The 21,184-nt window shown below is 47.3% G+C and overlaps 1 long non-coding RNA gene across 2 annotated transcripts in view; it reads right to left on the reverse strand.

The window, feature by feature from the left end:
• Nucleotides 1-21,184, reverse strand: part of LOC144790973 (uncharacterized) — a 107,941-nt gene that overhangs the window by 77,729 nt on the left and 9,028 nt on the right. For both annotated transcript variants that reach the window (XR_013602262.1, XR_013602261.1), the window contains exon 3: nucleotides 13,137-13,173. This is a non-coding gene — a long non-coding RNA (uncharacterized LOC144790973). The remainder of the gene's footprint in view (nucleotides 1-13,136; nucleotides 13,174-21,184) is intronic.

The raw sequence follows: 21,184 nt of genomic DNA on the forward strand, positions 1-21,184 counted from the left end.
GGCAAAGGAGCAACAGCCCACTGGCAGCTGGAAACCGAAGTTAACACTCCCACCAGAGCAGAGACGCTAGAAACGCTGCAGTATCCGCCCTGTAACTAGCGCACACCACAGAAGCAAGGCGCAGTACCAGCAGCGGTATGGAGTGGGTTAATGACCTAACCCATTCAAGAAGCAAAACAATCGTCCTCCGCATGAGCCAAGACAGCTCCCCAACGGAGGGCAATTCGAGACTAAGATCAAAGTATCAGACAGCCGTCTGATTGCCAAAACAGATGAGCGCTGAACAGAATGGCAGGAACAACAGGCACATCCAAAAGCAAGCCAAAACAATCCTGGAAGGAACACGAATATCCAACGCCCTCTTCAGGTTGTAGGTCTCATTTATCACTTCCTGCTTCCCCTTGGCATTCTGGGAGATGTAGTCCCATGCAGGTCAGTGGCGCTCAGCGGGAGTATGACAGTACATCCCCCTCCACACTAAGAGCGCCGCAATGGGCCAGGACGCATCGGATACTTCCTGTGATACCGAGCAACCAGACGAGGCGCATGTACACCAGAAGCCGGCTCCCACGTGTTGTCCTCCGGACCATATCCTTTCCAGGAGACCAAATAACGAAGACCACGACCATGCCACCTTGAGTCCACAATGTCCTCCACCTCATACTCAAAACCGCCCATAACAGCCAAAGGCGGAGGAAGACGACGCACCGAGGAAACAGACGGTTTCAGCAATGACACGTGGAACACCGGATGCATTCGTAAATGCCTTGGGAGTTTCAGTCTCATCGCCACCGGAGTGAGGCAACGTTCAATAGGATATGGTCCGATGTAGCGTGGATTGAACACGCTATGTTTGCGGAATCTGATATTCCGAGTAGACAGCCACACCAGATCACCCACTTGATACAACGGCCCCGGACGGCGATGTTTATCCGCAGAACGTTTATACGCTGCCTTGGAAGCAACGAGATTGCCCTGCGCCCGTGCCAGAGTCTCTTTGATGTGGACTACCCTTCTAGCCACCTCGGGTACCTTCTCCTCGCACACAGGATGTAGAAAAGGAAGGAATCGAGGATGACGACCATAAGTACAGTAAAATGGGGACACCTGAGTGGAGCTGTGAGTAGCGTTATTATAGGCCACTTCTGCCAACCATAGATAGTCCACCCAATTCTCTTTTCCTTGATCCACATAGCATCTCAGGAATTGCTTCAACGTCTGATTCAGACGTTCCGTCTGCCCATCCGTCTGCGGATGGAAACTGGTGGACAGCGCTGTCTGAATATGCAAAGACGAACACCATGTTTTCCAAAACTGCGCTGTGAACTGAGCGCCTCTGTCCGACACGATGACAGACGGCAACCCATGCAAACGCACCACGTGGATCATCAGCAGGTGAGCAACTTGTCCTGCAGTAGGGACTTGAGGGCAAGCGATGAAATGACCCAGTTTCGTCAGATAGTCAATCACCACCATGATGGCGGTACACCCCTGGTCTCTAGGAAGGCCCACCACAAAATCCATAGAAATCCGATCCCAAGGCACACGAGGCGTGGGCAATGGCTAGAGGAGCCCCACCGGACGACGGTGATCAGCCTTGACCGTCGCACAGACAACACACTTGGACACCCAGGATGCTACGTCCTTCCTCAAAGATGGCCACCAACACCTACGATTGATGTACTCCACAGTCTTTTCCACCCTAGATGACCCGCACTGGGGGAACAGTGACACCATTCGTATACCTGCTTTCGAAGAGGTACGGTAGGGATCAAAAGCCGTCCTTTATGCACCAGAAAGCCATCCAGCATCTTCCATTCGATGTGGCTCCGCAACCAGGACCTCCAATAGAACGTATTCACCCCTTTCCGCACCCCTTCCAGAAAGGCATCGGGCTGAATGGAACACAATCTCTGTGCTGGCGTGATAATGGCCCGTTCCTCTCTTGTTTCCTGATCACGTAAGGAGGATTGGCGAGTCAAGGCGTCCGCCTTTCTGTTGGCCACCCCAGGTCTGTACGTGATAGCGAAATGGAACTCAGAAAAGAAAAGCATCCACCGAAGTTGTCTGGGAGTGAGATGTCTGGCAGCGGTCATAAACTGTAGGTTGCGATGATCTGTATATACTGTGACAAGATGTTTCGCCCCCATTAACCAATGTCTCCATTCCGTGAATGCCACCTTTATCGCAAGCAGTTCTTTTTCGGCAATACAATAATTGCATTCCGCCCCGTTCAGTTTCTTAGACATGTATGCCACAGGATGTAGCTGGCCTGTTTGATCGTGTCTCTGAGACAACACTGCACCCAACGCTACACTCGAGGCATCCGCCTCCACGATGAAGGGCTTCTCCGGGTTAGGATGAGCGAGCACCGGAGCAGAAACAAACGCCTCCTTCAGAGTCTCAAACGCTTCCTGAGCAGCAGGATCCCACACAAAAAGTTGTGCCTTTCGTAGCAAGCGAGTGATGGGAGTCACCACTCTGGAAAACTGGTGAATAAAGCGCCTGTAGAAATTGGCGAAGCCTATGAAGCATTGCACATCCTTCGCATTCCTAGGAACAGGCCACTCTTTGACAGCCTTGATTTTTCTCTCTGCCATTTCCTGTCCCTGGGGGCTGAGCATGACCCCCAAGAACTCAACGGTGGACACATGAAAGTCGCACTTGCTCAATTTACAATACAGATTGTTTTCTCTCAGGAGGGATAACACTCTTTGCACATGACTTACATGAGCCTCCTCCGACTCCGAGTAGATGAGAATGTCATCAATGTACACAATGACGTATCGGTCCAATATCTCCCTCAAAACATCATTCAGGAAATATTGGAACGCCGCAGGGGCGTTGCAGAGTCCGAACGGCATTACTGTGTACTCGAAGAGCCCATACCTGGTTTTAAAAGCGGTCTTCCATTCGCCCCCTTTCCTCATTCTTACCAGATGATAAGCACCCTTCAGATCTAACTTGGTGTAGATGACTGCAGTCCTGACTTGTTCTAGCAACACGCTGATCAAAGGAAGGGGGTACCGATTCTTTACTGTCACGGTGTTTAAGGCCCTAAAGTCTATGCACGCTCTCAGCTCCCCGTTGGCCTTCGGGATGAAGAAAAGGGGCGATGCCGCAGGGGACATGGATGGACGTATGAACCCCAGTGCCAACAACTTATCCAGATACTCTCTCAGATGCGCGTTTTCGGTTTCAGTCAGTGCATACAATCTTCCACAAGGAACAACCGCCCCAGGGACCAGGTCTATTTGACAATCATATTGCCTATGTGGGGGGAGTGTCTCTGCTTGCACTTCATCAAAAACGCTCGCATACTCCTGGTACACCTCAGGCAAACATACCTCTTTTTCCGCCGCTGTAGCCACGAGTTCGATACAGGCTAATGCCGACGAAGGTCTTTCAGACCTTTCATAACAGTAGTCTTTACAATATGGGGACTCTAGCGTTATGGTGCCACCCTCCCAATCAATGACCGGATTATGCTTCTTAAGCCATGGAATACCCAGTATAACACCATACTGAGGGGCCTTAATGATACTGAACTGAATGTTCTCCCTATGATCCCCATATCTCATTTCCATTTCACAGGTATGATGTCCAACAGGACCCAAATCCAGCCGTCTACCATCCACTGCATACACCACATCCTGAGTCTTTCGGGGAATCAACGCTATTCCGGCTTTCTTTGCTTCAGACAAGTCCATGAACATACCCGTAGCACCCGAATCTATCATGGCGTGCACAGGGGTCCACCTGGTATGTACCATCAGCAACACCTCAATAAACAAATGCTGCGCTCCTACGATATTCTTATACAGTGAAGGGATATATGCCTGACTCCAAGGAACCCCTTCGTCCACCCCAGAGCCTTCTAGTTTTCCGCCGGTTTTTCAACCGCGGAGGAGACACCCTTGAAATTGCGGAATCTGGACGTCTTAGGTTTCACCGGACATTCTCTTACAAAATGTCCCTTTTTTCCACAATATAAACATAACCCATGCTTTCGCCTCAATTCCTTCTCAGTGGTTGAAAGAGCTGCTCGAACAGCCCCCACATCCATCGGTTCAGCCGCATGAGTTGTATCCTTGTCCACCGGCTTTGAAGACCCGGATAAAGGGACTGTTCTCCCCTGCAACTTAGTATACCCCTTGCGATCCCTCATCCTATGGTCAAGACGCAAAACAAGATTGATAAGATCTTCGCAAGTGGCTGGCTGAGGGTCTATCTGGGCGATAATGTCTTTCATCTCTTCCTTTAAGCCTTGATGAAACAGAGAGGCTTGTTTGGCATCAGGCCACTTTGTCTCTGTGACGAGTCTCCGAAAGGAGTTTAAGTACGTCAACACATCCTGATTCCCCTGACGCAACTGCAACAACTCTCTATCCGCAGCATATGAGTCCGCCCTCCGGTCAAAGACCTTAATGAACTCATCTTTAAATGCTTCCCAATCATGAATAACCGGGTCGTCTCTTTGGAGCAAGGGCACTGCCCATTGGGCCGCGTCCCCTGCCAAGTACGAGATTAAGAAAGCCACCTTGGCTTGATTAGTGGGGAAGGATCGAGGTTTGCATGTAAAATGCAACATCACCTGAGATAGGAAAACCTGGACTGACCCTGCATCACCCTTGAACCGTTCCGGATTAGCCAGTGGAACCGTAGCAGGCATTTCCACTACTACTGGGCTGGACGCAGCGGGGCTAGAAGTCCCCGCATTGAAAGGATTTCGCTGAAGCGCATCCACTCTATTGCGCAGTTCCGTGGTTTCTTGTCTGGAGGAGAGCAGTTCAGACTGCACCACTACAAGGGCTGCTAACACATCATCTAACGTAGCCATCTCTCACACCCGCTGAACAGGAGGACGTGAATACGTGGGTCGGATATTCTGTTATCCGGATACGTCCTCAGGATCAGCGTGATGCAAAGATAGGCCACCTCCTGATCTATCCAAACCCTGAATGCTACAATAGCCAAAGGGTAAGGAAGGATCAGACGGGGGCAATAAAGCCCGCGGGGAAGGGGAGGGAACAGCAGGGAGGGAGATCTGAAACGACAAAGAAAAGGAAAGTAAGAACCTCTTCTTCTGTTGTGTTTCATACACAAGAACAAAAACCATACATACGAGAAACTCTAACCATATATCCATATACCTGTAAACCATAAAAAACACCAGGTCTCATGGGAAGATAAGTCTCTTCACCTTTAGCCACTTCAGCGTATATACATCTATAGGGACCACACCAACCACACCTGCGAACACAAACGCACTTCCATGAATACATTCACATACTGTGATTGAATGAGCCAATATATATATATAGCATATATGTTAAGCGTACGTACCCCCTTCTTCTTAAACACCACGTAGAAGGGGCTTAAAAACTGTGAGGTGTAGCCCAGAGTAATGTCTGTGTAAACAACACAAATTGGTGGGTTAAAGGCACCCTGAATAACTTGACAACACAGTACCTTGTGGATTCTCTGGCAAGAAGCACGAAGACCTGAGCAAAGAACGCTATGTCACCCACTTAACATATCCAATCCGTTCTCCAATAATAATTCCAAGGAATAACCCCAGCCGGGGTATCAAGACATCAGGCTTCCAAGCAGCCAACAGAGGGGTTACCAAGCCTGGTAACGATGGTGGGACTTAGTAGAGATTTCGTCCTCCGCATGAGCCACGGAGAGCGGCTCCCCAACGGAGGGCAAAGGAGCAACAGCCCACTGGCAGCTGGAAACCGAAGTTAACACTCCCACCAGAGCAGAGACGATAGAAACGCTGCAGTATCCGCCCTGTAACTAGCGCACACCACAGAAGCAAGGCGCAGTACCAGCAGCGGTATGGAGTGGGTTAATGACCTAACCCATTCAAGAAGCAAAACAATCGTCCTCCGCATGAGCCAAGACGGCTCCCCAACGGAGGGCAATTCGAGACTAAGATCAAAGTATCAGACAGCCGTCTGATTGCCAAAACAGATGAGCGCTGAACAGAATGGCAGGAACAACAGGCACATCCAAAAGCAAGCCAAAACAATCCTGGAAGGAACACGAATATCCGACGCCCTCTTCAGGTTGTAGGTCTCATTTATCACTTCCTGCTTCCCCTTGGCATTCTGGGAGATGTAGTCCCATGCAGGTCAGTGGCGCTCAGCGGGAGTATGACATTGACGACCTTTAGATACAGTTCCAGTTCACACCTAGAGGATACAATCAATTGATGCGTTCTCACAGTAGGCTTTGCCAATTCCAGGCCCTCCCTGTCCGACCCTCTAATTAACATAAAGGTGTTTATCTGTGTTCCAGTTACTTCTGCCCTTGAGTTTGCTGAAGGGGAGGTTATGGACTCTATTATCAGACTCCCTGCTGGGAAAGCTCCGGGGCTGGATAAGGTCTCCGGAGATCTTTTTAAACATGAACCCAGGGTATGGGCCCCATATTTAACGCTGATTTTCAATGGAATTTTAGGGGGCATGGCGGTCCCTAGTACTTGGCTGGGATGGGAGCAGAGATAGTCCCGATCTTCAAGAGGGGATCACCTCTGCTCCCAGCCAACTACAGGCCGATCAGCCTAATAGATGTCTCACAGAAACTGTTTGCTAGGCTGATTCTAGACCGCCTCGAAGCCTGGATGGAGGAGTTTGATGTTCCAAGTCCAAATCAGGCAGGCTTTCGAAAGAATGTCTCAACCACGGACCAGCTTTTCCGACTATCCTTGCTATTTTGGAAAACGGTCAAAATTAAGGGTGGTTCACTTTACACGGTGTTCGTGGATCTACGTGCGGCATTCGATCTGGTCCCACATAGGAAATTGTGGAGTGTGCTCTTAGATATGGGCATTCCTGCCACTTTGCTGACCATTATAATTCGACTCCACACAGAGAACTTTGCGCAGGTCAGGTGTGGGAGAGAAGGCAACTTGTCATCTAGCTTCCCCGTTGGCAGAGGGGTGAGGCAGGGGTGCGTCTTGGCGCCCACCTTGTTTTGCCTCTTTGTCAACGGGGTAATAGCCCACCTGAATGCGGTCTCCAACAGAGACGCTCCAAGGCTGGCGGGGGTCGGGGTCTCCGCGATTATGTTCGCGGATGACACCCTACTACTTTCGAAGACCCATATGGGCATCCAGCGAGTCTTGGGCGCCTTTGTAGATTTCTGCCATGAACGGGGCTTGAAAATAAATACCTCCAAAACAAAATTCATGATTTTCAATCCCCCGAAAGTAACGCACCCAAGTCCTGTGATTGGAGGAGCCCGCCTTGAAAGAGTGCAGACGTTTGAGTACCTGGGTCTCACTCTCAATGAGAGCATGACCTGGGCTCAACACCAAATAAAATCGCAACTAAAGCTCACTCAGAAGGCAGGGGGCATTATTAAACTTTTAAGCAAAGCCTCAGTCAAGCCAATTGAACCACCGCTAGAAATCTACAAATTGCAGGTTTTAGGGGCGGTAGTTTACGGTGGCGAATTGTGGGGCCACCATTGCGCCCCCGCGCTAGTCGCCGCCGAAAACTAGTTCCTCAGGCAGTTGGTTTCACTTCCATCCAGCACACCATTGCTGCCCCTAAGGCTTGACCTGGGCCTAAAACCTCTTAATGAGGAACTGGGCCTTAAACCGCTGACCTTTTGGAGGCGACTCTGGTGTCACACCAGAGCTCAATATCTACAGGCAAGAGCTTGCCGAGGCCCTAAGACTGCCCAACGCATGGAAACTCTCCTGGTTGAAATACATAAGACAGGAATTTGAGAGGCTCAGCATCCGTCTTATGTGGAGTAACCCGGAGCAAGCATGCTTTAACATATCACGCAAGCAGTTGGCTAATCTGTACTTTGAATACAATTTAACTGCACGACTATCAAACGCCCAATTAGGAACTCTGACCAACGCATTCCTGACGATCAAGGATTGTTATAAATTTGAGTCAGCCCTGAATGACATCAGCCCTCCTGGCTCCAGGAAACTCTATCTCCAATGGAGACATGGCTCCTTGCCAATTAGAAACCTCACGAGCAGATGGTGCCTTCCTACCCCAACAAACTGTCCAGGCTGCTCTGCAGAGTTAGAAAATGAAATGCATGTTGTATTTTTTTGCCCAGGATATCAGATGCTAAGGAAAAAATGGATAGTTCCAATCTGCAAAAACCTGGGGATTAGACAGTGTTATGAATCATTTTGAATATTAAAAACTGACATTTCCCCTCCAATTGTTTTTGCTGTAACCAAATTTTTAACAGCAATGTGGTTTATGAGACGGAACTATCTGAATGCTTAGCTCAGGGTGAGTGTGTAGACACATGCTTATAGTCTTGGGGAGCTTGACTACTAATTACTCAAGGGCAGGGCTCTATGATGTTCATGTTTTAACTCTTTTTTATTGATTTTTCATTTCATTGTGATGTTTTACCTCAATGTATAAGATTGAACGGTGGGTTTTAAGCTAATGAATTGATCTAAAGTGCCCTAAATTTTATTGTTGAATGTAATGTAACTTTCTTTTATGACAATTGTGTCGAAATAAAGATGATAATAATAATGGTTGTCGAGAAGATTGTCTCCGCTGCCACGTGGACTCGGGGGCATCGACGATGACCAGGAGTGGAACACGGACTCACCCACGAAGACTCTCGCTGTCGGCTTCCGGATTGGAGTCAACAGGCCTTGGCAAAGGCAACCCACGCAGGATTTGAAGATTGCTTTTTACTCGGACTAGCAAGGTCAGAGCGGTGGCTCCTTTTCAGGGGAGCGAGGGCCAGTCTGGAGCAACCAGACTAGCAGAGTAAATTCAAAGGTTCGTCGTCGTAGAGGCCACTAGCCAACGGGCAGGTGACTGGACAGACGCGTCGAGCAGGAAAATGCAAAAGGGCCCCACGCAGCACTCGGTGAGTGTGGAGGGGTGGTCTTCGGTGCAAAAGCTGCTCGGGGATGGGGCTTCTCAGTCCCCAATGCACAGCTTCGAGGGTGCCTCGGGAGCTACACGGGAAGCACTTCGCAATCTTTTCAAGATGGCCGGTCCCACGTCTCACGTCGCCTCCACTGGTCTCAGCTTTGCTGTGACTGTGGATCGGGCTGTTGGATGTCTGGGAATCCGGTTGTTGTCTATCTCTGTCGCTCGAGCTCCGGCGGGAGCTGCAACAAAGCAAACCGTTGGGCGCTGGATGGTGCCTGTTTGCACAGGGTGGTCACTTCTTGACCACAAGGGAGATTCTTCAGTCTTCCACGTCGAGTGGGATGTCGAAGTGTCCAGAGTTTCGTTACAAAGTTTCAGTCAGGATATCTAAAGTCTATGGACACAGCTCCTACCTTTATTCCAAAGCAAGGGGCTAGATTACCTGCTAGGTCCCTCCTATGGGTGGGACCCAGGAAGGGGGTGGTTACACCCCTTTCCCTTTGTCCAGTTTCGTGCCAGAGCTGGGGCTGGAGTGCCCCAGCACCGGTTTGAACTGGGCTATGCATGGGGAGCCTTGTGCGCCCCAGGCAGTGTCTAGTTTCACTCGCCCTGCCTGCCTCAATCCACTATCTCCTGTCTGTGGTGGTGTAACACCTCCCTGTGACAGGATACCATTTGTCCAGGCCTCCCCTGCCGGAGTTTCGGTCAGCAGCAGGAGGCCAGACTTGTGTCTGTGGCAGCAGCTCCATTTTGTGATGCTGAGGCTCTGGTTAGTTTTAACCGCGTTTACTGTTACCCACATGTCTTACCCCTCTAGAAGGGTGGAATGCTACCCCCGTCGCCAGAACTGGCGAGGGGGTAGTATTCCAAAGCGTATGACACCTTACACGACATGTTTTGATAAAGCCAAACCAAAGTTAGCAATAACCACGAGGATTATAATGCACTTAAGAGTATATGGTATGACAATACCCCAGAACAGCTATAAGGACATGGTTCCGAAAGCTGCAGACAGGCTCAGCTCCTGCTAGAGCACCATCTCACATAAAACCAAGCACTCTGCCTCCAGGATTGTTAAGGCCTGCCATAGGAGTTACTTATAGGTATATGTGTGTCCAGATATAGGTTTAGATATAGGTATACTATATCTAAAAGCAAGGGGTGATTACATGACCTTGCTCCAGCTACATGGTGTTGAATTTAGAGCGAGAACAGCAGGCTGTGGGTCTGATTAGCAGGCCCACAGCCACATTAAGTCGCAAACCAGTGAAGCAAAAAGCAAACATTTCGGTGACCATAGGAAAGCAGACCCTACTCTCCTACACAGACCAATCACGATAGGGCAAGGGAGGAGAAAAAGGACACTGACCCCAGAAGCTGGAAGGAAGAGAATAAGAGAGACAGAGCGGATTCAGAGACAAGAGGGAGACCACGAGACAGGACGCCAGCTTGTGGGGAAGCTGAGCTGAAGTACGTCACAGACGCGGAAGAGGCACCCGACACCTGATGTGAGGAGTGGTAGATTCCACCGGAGATGGCAAAAGAGCAGCTGCAACTCTGAAGAGTTGTGGCAGAGCGGGTCAGTGACAATGGGATGGGAGGTTTATGGGTTGGGGTGGGGTTGAGGGAGGACGGGTCACGGTGAGGGGAAAAACGGAGCACACCAATTGTATTTTAAAGGCGCCGTCACCATACCCGATTACTCTCTACCTAAAGCCTGCATTGGATAAACCCAGAGCCAAATAAAGAATGCATGTTAAGTCTTTCCTTTCTTAAACGGAGAAATAAGAACAGGTACGTGTTCGAGCTGGTACCATTGGCGTGAGACTCTCTTCCATTTTTAACCGATTGCCTCCTCTGTTTTTGATATATTTTGCTGGTTTAGATGCGTTGGACACTGTGCCACTGCTATTCAGTGCCACCGTGCAGGTGCTCCCTATGTTAAATTGTTGTATTGATTAGTGACTCCATGATTGGCTTATTTGATTTACTTGTCAGACATTAGTATATTGCACCATGTGTACCCAGGGCCTGTAAATTAAATGCTGCTGGTGGGTTTGCAGCACTGAATGTGCCACCCACAGAAGCAGCTGTAAAGTGAGGCTCAGGCTTGCCATTGCAGAGCCTGTGTGCAGTCTAGTACTGCCATGTCGACTTGGTAAGTGCACCCACTTACCAGTCCCTAAACCTTCCCTTTTCTACATATCGGACACCCTTAAGGTAGGCCCATGGGCAGGGTGCATTGTGTGTAAAAGGTAGGACATGCCCTGATGTGCGTGGCATGTTCTGATAGTGAATTACAGCCATTTTCGTTTTTCACTATTGCAAGGCTACCTGTCCCCATAGGCCAGACTGGGCAGTTTGACTATAACACCTTATAATCCTAATTGACCCAGGGAACATGGTAGAAATTTGAGTTTAGTATGCCTGAACTCAGAATGATAAAATACATATTTTAGTGACGTTGGTTTTAACATCCTGTGTTTGAAAATATCACTTTTAGAAAGTAGGCATTTTCTTACCCAACCATCCAGGCTGCCTCTGCTAGCTTGTGTATTGTATGTCTGGTTTGCGAGTGACAGGGGCTGGGGAGACTCCAGGAGACAGGGTGAGTCAGCGCAGGGCTGAATAGACCTATCTGCATGTAGAGTGGTGGGAGGAGTAGCACCTGGGTCTGAATAGGGCTGTATCTGCCTTCCACAATGCTGGCTCCACCTCCTGTGGTGTGTCTGAAGACCCTGACCCACACTGACAAAGGAAGAAGGTGTGCACTGGCAGAATGCACCCATAACTGGTTTGAACTAGGTACAGGACCCTCTGCCTTCAGAGAACAAAGGATTTGCTAGAATAAATATTGGGGCCCAGACCCCAGGACTTTAGATCACTTCTGGGAAAACAAGACAAACCTTTGCCAAGGAGAAGAACCAAGGAAGCTGCAGGAGTTTGGACGGCCCCCCTGCCAGTGTGCTGTTTGCAGGGCTGGCCTGCAGTGGTGTCTTCATTGCCAAGGAAAGGAGAAGGAACTTTTAAAGAACTTTCATCATCCTGCAGATTATTCCTCCAAGGGCTTGATTTGAGCTTGCCTCCTGACCGAAGTCTCAGGGATACGAGACTTCACTCCTTCTGTTTGCTTGCATCTGGAACTTGCTGTTCTAGCTGCTAAAGGAGGAATTCTGCAACACCTACACCGGCGAGCGACGCCGTCATCTGCATCGAAGCCGTGAGCGCTGCTCCGACTTGCAAACCTAGACCCGACGCCGACTGCTGTGCCGCATCGACTCCGAAGCCGACATAATCGCAGAGCCGATTGTCGACGTTGGTGGTCAAGAATCCATTGACTTCGTGACATCGTACGGAACCGTGGTTTTGGCGCCATCGTGACGTCATCTCCTCTCAGGTCAGGAACCAATGCCTCCCCTGCCTGCGCAAGCATCCAGGTCCTAACGCATCACCTCCCCGAAACAAGGAACCGACGCTGCAACACGCCAAGGACGCAACACCTCGCCGACGCCGTGAGCTGTCTTTGTTTTTGCTTTTGCACTGTACTGTTCTCTGTGGGTCTGTTTTGACTCCGGGCCCGACGCCGCGCACCTCGCGGTCGGCGCTGTACTTTGGGATTTCTTTGACCTTGATGTCGTGATAACTCCAGGTGGGGGTTATCTGTTGCTAAAGGCTGCTTTTAAGTGAAAAACCTATTTTTTAACTATTTCTACCATCTTGAAGAATTATTATTGATTACAGTATTGAGGATTTTTGTTGTTTATGGTCTTGTGATAAGTCTCTATACAGAATACTTATTTTTATAAAATCTGTGTGGTGTCCATCTGTAGTGTTTTCACTGTATTACTGTATGTGTTCACACATGCTTAACACACCGCCTCTGAGATAAGCCTGTCTGCTTGTGCCAAGCTACCAAGGGGGTGAGCAGGGGTTATCCAGGAGTGTAATCCCCTTTCCCTGACTTAGAAGCAAGGGTCCCTATTTGGTCAAAGGTACCTACCTCAGCCAACTAGAGACCCCCAGTTCTAACAGTAAGTAACCAGGGGTGAACCAACCCCAATACGAGAACCCAGTAATTAAGGGAAGAGGTCAAACATCATATTTCAGGAGGCCTTACTTTTTGTTTCGCGGTGTATGTTAATATTTTCCCAGGGCACTACAACGAAACAACCAGTCCCATGAACCCACATGAGTGCACCAGAAAGGTGGTGCGGAGGTTGAGGAAAGACTTACTTTTGAACCTATACTTACAGCTGCTGTTCTCTCTTTCTTTGATCCTACAGCATCCCTGGAACGACAAAAAGAAAGCATACAGATTATTCACATAACGTCTGATCCTGACTGTGTATTGTTATATATTCTCTCATATCCCAAAAATATTAAATAAATCTCAACATTAAGAATTATCCACCCTCCAGGCTTTTATATTTGCCCAGACCTCCGACACCAAGCCATCTATCTCCCAAGTTCCAGCTCATTCCCATACCCAGTGTGTCGTCTCCCTGCTGCCACGTTCATACATCTTTTTCAGTAACCCCAATGTCCTAAGAGTGTGTTTTCTGTTGCCTTGTATGTCTGTCACATTGCTTAAAGAATATCCTAATCCAGTGTCTGTGTGTTACTTTTCTCTCCTGTTGTTTGAGCATGGGTTTTCATCCCCAGTTCATTGTGTCTTTGTTACTGTGCTTGTGTGCCACAGAGGTATAGACAATGGACGAATCCCCACTGTGTCTCCTTTTAGGTTTGATTGGGGGTCCTGCTGTTACTGTGTATTAACATGGCACGCACTGTCTGCCAAAATCAGCTGCAGTGAGTGCATGCAGATGGCACTAAATGGCGTGCCAAATAACTCCATGTAACCTACCTCCAGAGCAGAGATCCCAATACCACTACTCAAGCAGTCACTCACGGGGGTCCTGACGCTTTTCTTAGTGCAGCTGCTCCTCATATTCCCCTGCACAAGGTGCCTATGCAACCTAGCCCTTCACTGTACCTCCCACTGCCCCTCTCCTGGTGCGCAGTGTTTACCTACGATACTTAAAGGCCACAATGTTGGTGGACAGGCTAGGAGTCTTCAATGTCTGCTATCCCAATTCCAGTAGTCTCTGGTTGAACTCACTGCTAGACTTTAAGGGCCAACACCTGTGGTCATAGTGCATACCTAGCCTACCTACCCCAGCCCTGATTGCGGTCTAATTTGTTACCACGTTGTATCAGTAAATGGCTACATTGGCTGCACTCTTCGTGCTTCAGGAGATATCCCCATGCCACTATTCTGACTGTAAGTGTCCACTACACTCACATCTAGTATAAACCTACTGAAATCGTGTGACATGCAGAACATTGCTGTACATATGGTTTACATTAATGGCAACTTTTTCACGCTTTGGAGGTGATGGGTAAGGTTGAATGAAAGTCACTCAGGAAATTCCTGTACTCAAAGCAACATTTTTCAACTGTGGAACACCATTTGGATCTTGGTTTAGTGGTACTGCGCTATAAAGAATTTGTAAAAGTGGCACAGTTTTTGTATAATTTGCATGGGCCATCTTGGGATTTTCAATTTGATACTGACAGAAGTGTTAGACAAAGATGAGGATGATAATTATAAATATGTTGAAAGGTAAACTATTCAATAACTAAATTTGGTTTTACTGAATTTAAAGCATTAAAAAAAAAACACTCTGGGTCATTAGTGACTATGGCTTAGGCACATCTTTCAGCTAAGAACTGTGAACAATACTATGAACACTATTTGAAAGTTATAAGGTTGTCTCTCATCCGTTGTTTTGCTGTGCCTGGAAGAATGACTTTTTATTAGCGCACAAAATTAGATTTTGAGGAGTGGCTTTTCTAAATTAATTTAAAATTCTGCATCCTTTCTATAGGTGAAAATGTTTGTGAACTAGCGGGAATGGGTCTTAGACACATGGGTTGTGGGCTCCATTCCTATCTTGTCTAAGATATAATCCATGTTGTTTTTATATGTCATGGTGTATATAATACATTCATTGGCTTCATCCCAATTATTTTGAGGGAGGAAAATGGAAGTACTTCTGATGCCGGGCTTAAATCACCCCACCCACAAAAAACAGTAACATAAGGGGGAGCCATGGCCAACGACCAATAAGTCAAGGGAGCCGAGGGTGGAAGAGTTTTGAAAGCCACTGCTTTATACTGTATATGACGTTCTTTTTTGGCTGAAACGCACTTATCTGATCCCTCCATGGTGTTACATTTGTATTGCCATCTCATTGCTTTTACAGTTTCTTTGGATTAGGTATGTGGCTGTTTTCTTTTTGCTAATAAATGGACACTATCTCCCAGACCGTTCTGATGTAGAACTGGTAGTGGAGGTACTGAAACCTAATTCGTATTCACACAAAGTGCGAAGAGACCTGTTCCTTGTGAACATTTCAGCTTTTCCAGTACTCAATGGAACTGTTTGGGATAAGGACCCATATGATATTATTTGTCCTACAGCGACACTGCAGATTCCTTTTGTGCTTAAGGTTGCAATTAATGATGTGACTACCCCTAGATACATTTCAGATGATTGGAATGTGAAAACAGTTACCTCAATGCTCTCAGAGCTGGAATATTATACTGTATTTGAAAATGAGGATTTGTAGTTAAATGTTGCTAATTATGGAGAAATGTTTTATCATCAACTTTATGTACCTCATTATTTACACAGAGCTAATGTTCCATTCACTATTTTTAATTTTACACAATGGGAACATTGCCCGACTCCCCCAGTGGGTAGCTACAAACCATACATGGACAAATTTGCATATTTGTCTAGGCATAATGCTTTAGATCCAGTATCCTTTTAATTTGAACATATCCCTTCACTGGCAAAGAAAAATATTCTCACCAACACTAAACTGATTTGTTCAGATTCATTTATTTCCCAGCTTGCCCTAAAGGCTATGATTATTAGAAATACACTATTGATTTACTATCAGTCTGGGTTTACAATCAGTCTGGAGTACAAAAGACTGGCAGGTGCAGGGAACAGACACTTTATTTAGGGCCTGTTTCATTCGAAAACAAATGATTTCCTTAACTATAACAGAGTAGAAGATTACTTTCCTGGGTCTAGCCAGAATTAAAGCAATTAACTTACCCAGTATTCCTTCAATTGCCCGCTTTGATATTTGGCAACACTTATTAAATGACACTGTGGAACAGCTCAATAGCATGGTGCAAAATGGTACATACAATCCAACAATTTCTGGTCCTGACGCGTGGTTATTGTGGCCAGTGGGCACAAACGGTTGTTATACAGGTTTTTAAAACTCTATACAGGTGTTTAAAGCTGGCAGACCCGACACTTGTTCCATCCAGTCCCAACACTCAGGGGTTATTAGTACCTATTCCGTAGGAAAATTGTACCAGAAATGGTTGCAACGTTCCACTTTTGTCTGCAGTAAAAGAACACCTTTCTCTCTTCCTCCTGAGGACATGGATGTGCCAGATTTCTAGTTGGGTCCTAGGTCTCTGCGTTCGAAAAGATTTATTTACGTTACCTATAATGAAGTATGGAAAGTGTCACAAATGAAAGCTGCTGTGCGTTTGAGGCAAATCAATCAAGTTAATTTGGAAAAAGCTATTGCAGCATGAATACTTTGTCGACTCACATTTATAAGTTGAATAACATTGTATCGTCTGCTATTGACATTATACAAAACAACATGTCTTCTTTATACCGTGGGCAGAGCCAGCTTAGGTCAATTATGCAGTTGAGCTGGACACTGCATATCTTAAAATTTCGCCGCTTGCCCTGCAAATTCCTGAACTCAACAAAATTGCTTCTACCTTTTAGTTTGACACGTAAGCATCAGTTAATGGCTAAGAAAGATGCTAGTTATACAATGTTAAACAATTGAGTAATTAGAGCAGTTGGCATTCACAGTATAGTTAATACATACAGCGATCTCATTACCAATCTCCAAGTTTCATATCACATCTCGCATAAAACATTTTCCAATAGGTAAATGAGAGTCTTTAAGAGAGAGTTTTATCCCTAAGTGTGGTCATTGCCCTTTGATTACAGATGTGATTACAGATGTGTTAGTGGGGAACGAGAAGTGTTCGTTGGTGGAAACGAATGTGACTCTTCCATCAGCCACTGAGTAATTTGTAAAGAGGTGACATTTCACAGAGCATGTAATGCTTCAATGGCCGATTTGGTGTGTTACTTGAAGGGAGTACCAGCTTCTTCCATTCGTCCAGTCAATAGATTACTTTCAAATGGAATTATTTGATGCTGAATGATCAAAGTTGTTCTAAGATGAGAGCAGGTGTCCAATCTGTGGTTTCGGTCTCTCAGATAGTCAAATGTTGCAATTCTACGCTATTCCCCCCAACTTACATGGTTACAAGAGTTAGTTTGTTCTCCTCCATTCCAACCTACGAGGTTAACGCCCTTCCATTACAACCTTGAAGGTTAACTTTGACAAAGTGAGCAGACTAAAAGCCTTATTGTTTCAGCAGGACGTGGCACTTGCATCTGCCCATGAAACCTTTGACTTTCAAATAGCAAAATGTAATCGCTACTATGCACAACATTGGCTTGGCAGTTTGGTGAACTTTTGCAACACATATTTAATGCTTCCAGCAGCTCTGGTGTGGTGCATTTCTTTAAAGCTGTTGGGTCCGGCATTGTCAGCACTTTTCACACCTTTTTTGAAGTGATTCTGTCCTTCATACATTCTATGTTTTCTAGTGTTTTTTTAGGCACATCACTTGTGTTATTCCTGATCTGTGGTATTTTGGTTCTATTTTTGCTGCTCCGTGAGCATGTTCCACCTCAGCGCCAAATGGTAATGAAACTTGCCATACGTCCAACTGTGTTGTGATTGCATGATACCGTTTTTTTGCACGATACAATCATAGTCTGAGCTTCAGCAACTGAACTGTGACTGGTACCTGTTCTTTAGACCAGTGTGGTTTACTGCAAGCAGCCCGTGTTCCAATGTCTGTGGTGCCCTTTTGAGTGTGCGCTCGACATCTGTCTTGCAATGCAACTGTTACAATCTATAGAAATGAATCTGCTGATGCATCCAATAAGGAACCGTTTCTGGAGTTGCTCCATCAGAATGCCATTGCTTCTGGATGCTCTCTACGGGCTATTTTCTTTTAATATGGAGGCTTTGGCTCCTGAGTTCTTGGATCTCGGCTATTCAAATGCGTGTGCCCTGCAGGATGACACGCTTCAGTGGTGACTGAGGGTACAGAGCACGTTTGTTATTTGGAATTAATCAATGAGGCCACTGGGGAAATATCATCTGTGGCTGAAGAGTCCTCCTTGGAATCCCTTGCCACTAGAAATATAGACGACAACTTGGGGGCCTCCTGTGATATTTATTTCGCCCCTTGGTTTTACAAATTGATTTTACCTATTCTTTTTATAATGATTTTTAATTGCCAGATATTTCGTTTTCGTTCGCTTAGGTTGTGAAAGGTGCCTAGTATTTACTATAGGCTTTCTTTTAGACTAGCTTTTGTCGGGATTGCTCCGCTCCCGATCGAGTGTGCGCGCGTGGCGAAGCAAGGCAAAGATAAGAGAGGCTGGGAGGAGAGGAAGAGCAATTCATGTTCTAGTTAGACACGTGCAATTCTATGTCAAGGAAGCAGAGGCGAGGATTATGCATAGCCTTTCTCCATTTATTAGACAGCCAGTTAGAAGAAACGGAAAAAACACAGACTGCCAACTACATATCCCATGAGGCAAGGCAGTAACTATAGTAACCAGTCCACCAATCACAGTCCATCCGAATATATATAACAGCTCCCGCGCCAAAGTCCGTACTCTTTCTTCATTGCAGCCTTCAGTTAAGTCCCTTTGTAATTCTTTACTGGGTACTCTGGACTTGTGGGGGCAGTTTATTGTTGTGACGGCTTGTTTCTGCATTGTACTGGTTGCGGGCTTCCTCCCGCTGTGTGGCTGACGCGGTAGGATTGGCTTGCGGGACTCTGGTTAGCACGTGCGCCGTGCGGTGCCGTTTGTTCTGACGCGCCGCCGGGGCTTCACCTTCACCACAGTGCCCTTTGTGCGCGTGTGGTGAAACACGCTGAGGCTTCTGGTGCTCCGTTTTTCTTGTTGCTCTGCCTCCCCCCCCCCAACACTGACACCGCGTTGCGGTATGTTTTACGGGCTCTGACCATAATTTGCAGTGGTTTGTTTGTTGTGAACCAATCTATAAAAAAAAAAAGAACAAACCAAATACTACATGTTACAGTGTTCATTGCCACTTCAGTTTTTATGTTACAAGTCATACCTTTGATTGAACACCTGTTTCTTGAGGCACTCGTCTTGGGGGGAACCCTTTGTAATTAATAGGGTGTGTCTGTTTATGGGTGCCCGGCCCTCATCAACTATGCAGTCAACTTCTGACCATGACTATGGATCAGCTCATTCTGCTGAGGGACAGCCCCCCTGGCACGCACTCCTGCAGAGGTGGACAAGCTCCTTTCTTCGGCCATTGCCCAGGCGCTTGCGCCTCTGCAGGACAGCGTTAACAAGTTGTCTGCCCATGTATTCAAAGGTTCTGGTATCCTGGAAGACAGTGGGGCTGGGCCTAGTGGTGTTCACGCTGTGGTGCCGCGTAAGGCCATTAAGCGTGACGCGGGGCACCTGGAAGGCTTCAGCAAACTTGCTGAGGTCTTCCATAAGAGTGCGCGCACGCTGAGAAGCGCACCCTACCGGGAGGACGACTTACCCGGATATACTGGTGGCGAGTCCACCCCAAATTTTGACCCTGAAGAGGGGTTTCTCGAAGGCGGAGAGGGTGAGGATGAGGAAGTGTTTGAGGATGATGACAATTCCTCCGATGATATGTTTGATTCAGGCAGGTCTTGGCGTCCACGCTCTTCATGTTCTGATGTTGGTGATGGAGACCAGGTTCATACGGATATGTTTGACCCTTCCTGTATCTTCCGTCCCCGAACTTCTGATTGGGTACCTGATAAAAAGGCAGCGGATTATGTTGCCGCAAAAATTAGACAACCTCTTTCTCAAGAGGTGAGATCTCGCCCTAGATCAGAGTGTCCTAGACCATCTCTCCCCAATGGTGTTGCTAGTACCCCTGAGTTGGACCGCAAACTTTGCACCTTTTTTGCAAAATACATGAAGGACCCGAAAAAGGGGATAGATCGTTCCTGGAGGGCTTGTCAGGACAAGCTTCTTGACGTTGTAGGGCCCCTAACTAAAATCATAGAGTTGGCGGAACGGTCCAGAGAGTCAGGCCTTCCTCTCCCAACGGATAATGTTGCGGGATGGGCGCAAAGGGCAATGTGTCTCTTGGGCGAACAATTGTGCCCTCTCCGCCGAGCGTCGCCGTTCATTACTTTTGAAAATTGATCCCAAGCTGGGAGAGCTGTCTTCCTCTGAAGCAGGTTCTGTAGCTCAAGGTACGCTCTTTGGTGACCCCTTCATTGAGGAGTTAGGGAAATTTGTAGCCACTTTTTCTGCCCTGGATAAGGCTCAAGCATCCATGAAGAAGATTTTTCCCAAGAAGGTTTTTGGTGGGGCCGGGTGAGCCAGGGGTCGCTCTTCCGGCCGACAGTTCAACCAAGGTCCCAATAGAGCCCAGGCGAAAAAAAATAATGGATGGAACGATGGCAGACAAGGAACCTTCTATCCTTCCCGTGGAGGCAAGGGACAAGGCAGAGGGCGTGGTGGCAACCAGAGTTCACGAGGCTTCAACGGTAAGCTTGAAAATCCTCTCACCTGTTCGTCTGGGGGCAGAATGTCTCTGTTTCTGGCAAACTGGGCAGATTTAGCATCAGATCCTTGGAAGTTAGAGACTGTTCAAGGGTTTCACATAGAGTTCTACGGGTCCCCCGTCCAAACATCTCGTCCTCGCCCTTTGGTTTTTTCAGCCTCAGAGACCGATCTGATAGACCACGAAGTTCTAAATCTTCTTTCAAAAGGTGCTATCGCCCCCTCTCATCTTCATCCGCACGGATTCTTAAGCAATCTTTTTCTGGTAGAAAAGAAAGAAAAAGGCTTCCGACCGGTAATCAATCTGAAATCCTTTAACGAGTGGTTGGTTTACCGACATTTCAAGATGGAGGGAATCCATCTGCTCAGAGACCTTCTTCTACAGAACGATTGGTTGGTCCGGTTAGACCTCAAGGATGCGTATCTGTCAGTTCCCATTTTTCCCCCTCATTGCAGGTTCCTGCAGTTCCAGTGGAAGGGTCAAACGTACGAGTTAAAAACTCTTCCCTTTGGTCTCTCCTCAGCTCCCTGGTGTTTTACCAAGCTTCTTCGCCCTGTGGTGGAACTT

Source organism: Lissotriton helveticus, chromosome 11 (assembly GCF_964261635.1).
Source record: "Lissotriton helveticus chromosome 11, aLisHel1.1, whole genome shotgun sequence".
In the NCBI taxonomy this organism is placed as follows: Eukaryota; Metazoa; Chordata; class Amphibia; order Caudata; family Salamandridae; genus Lissotriton; species Lissotriton helveticus.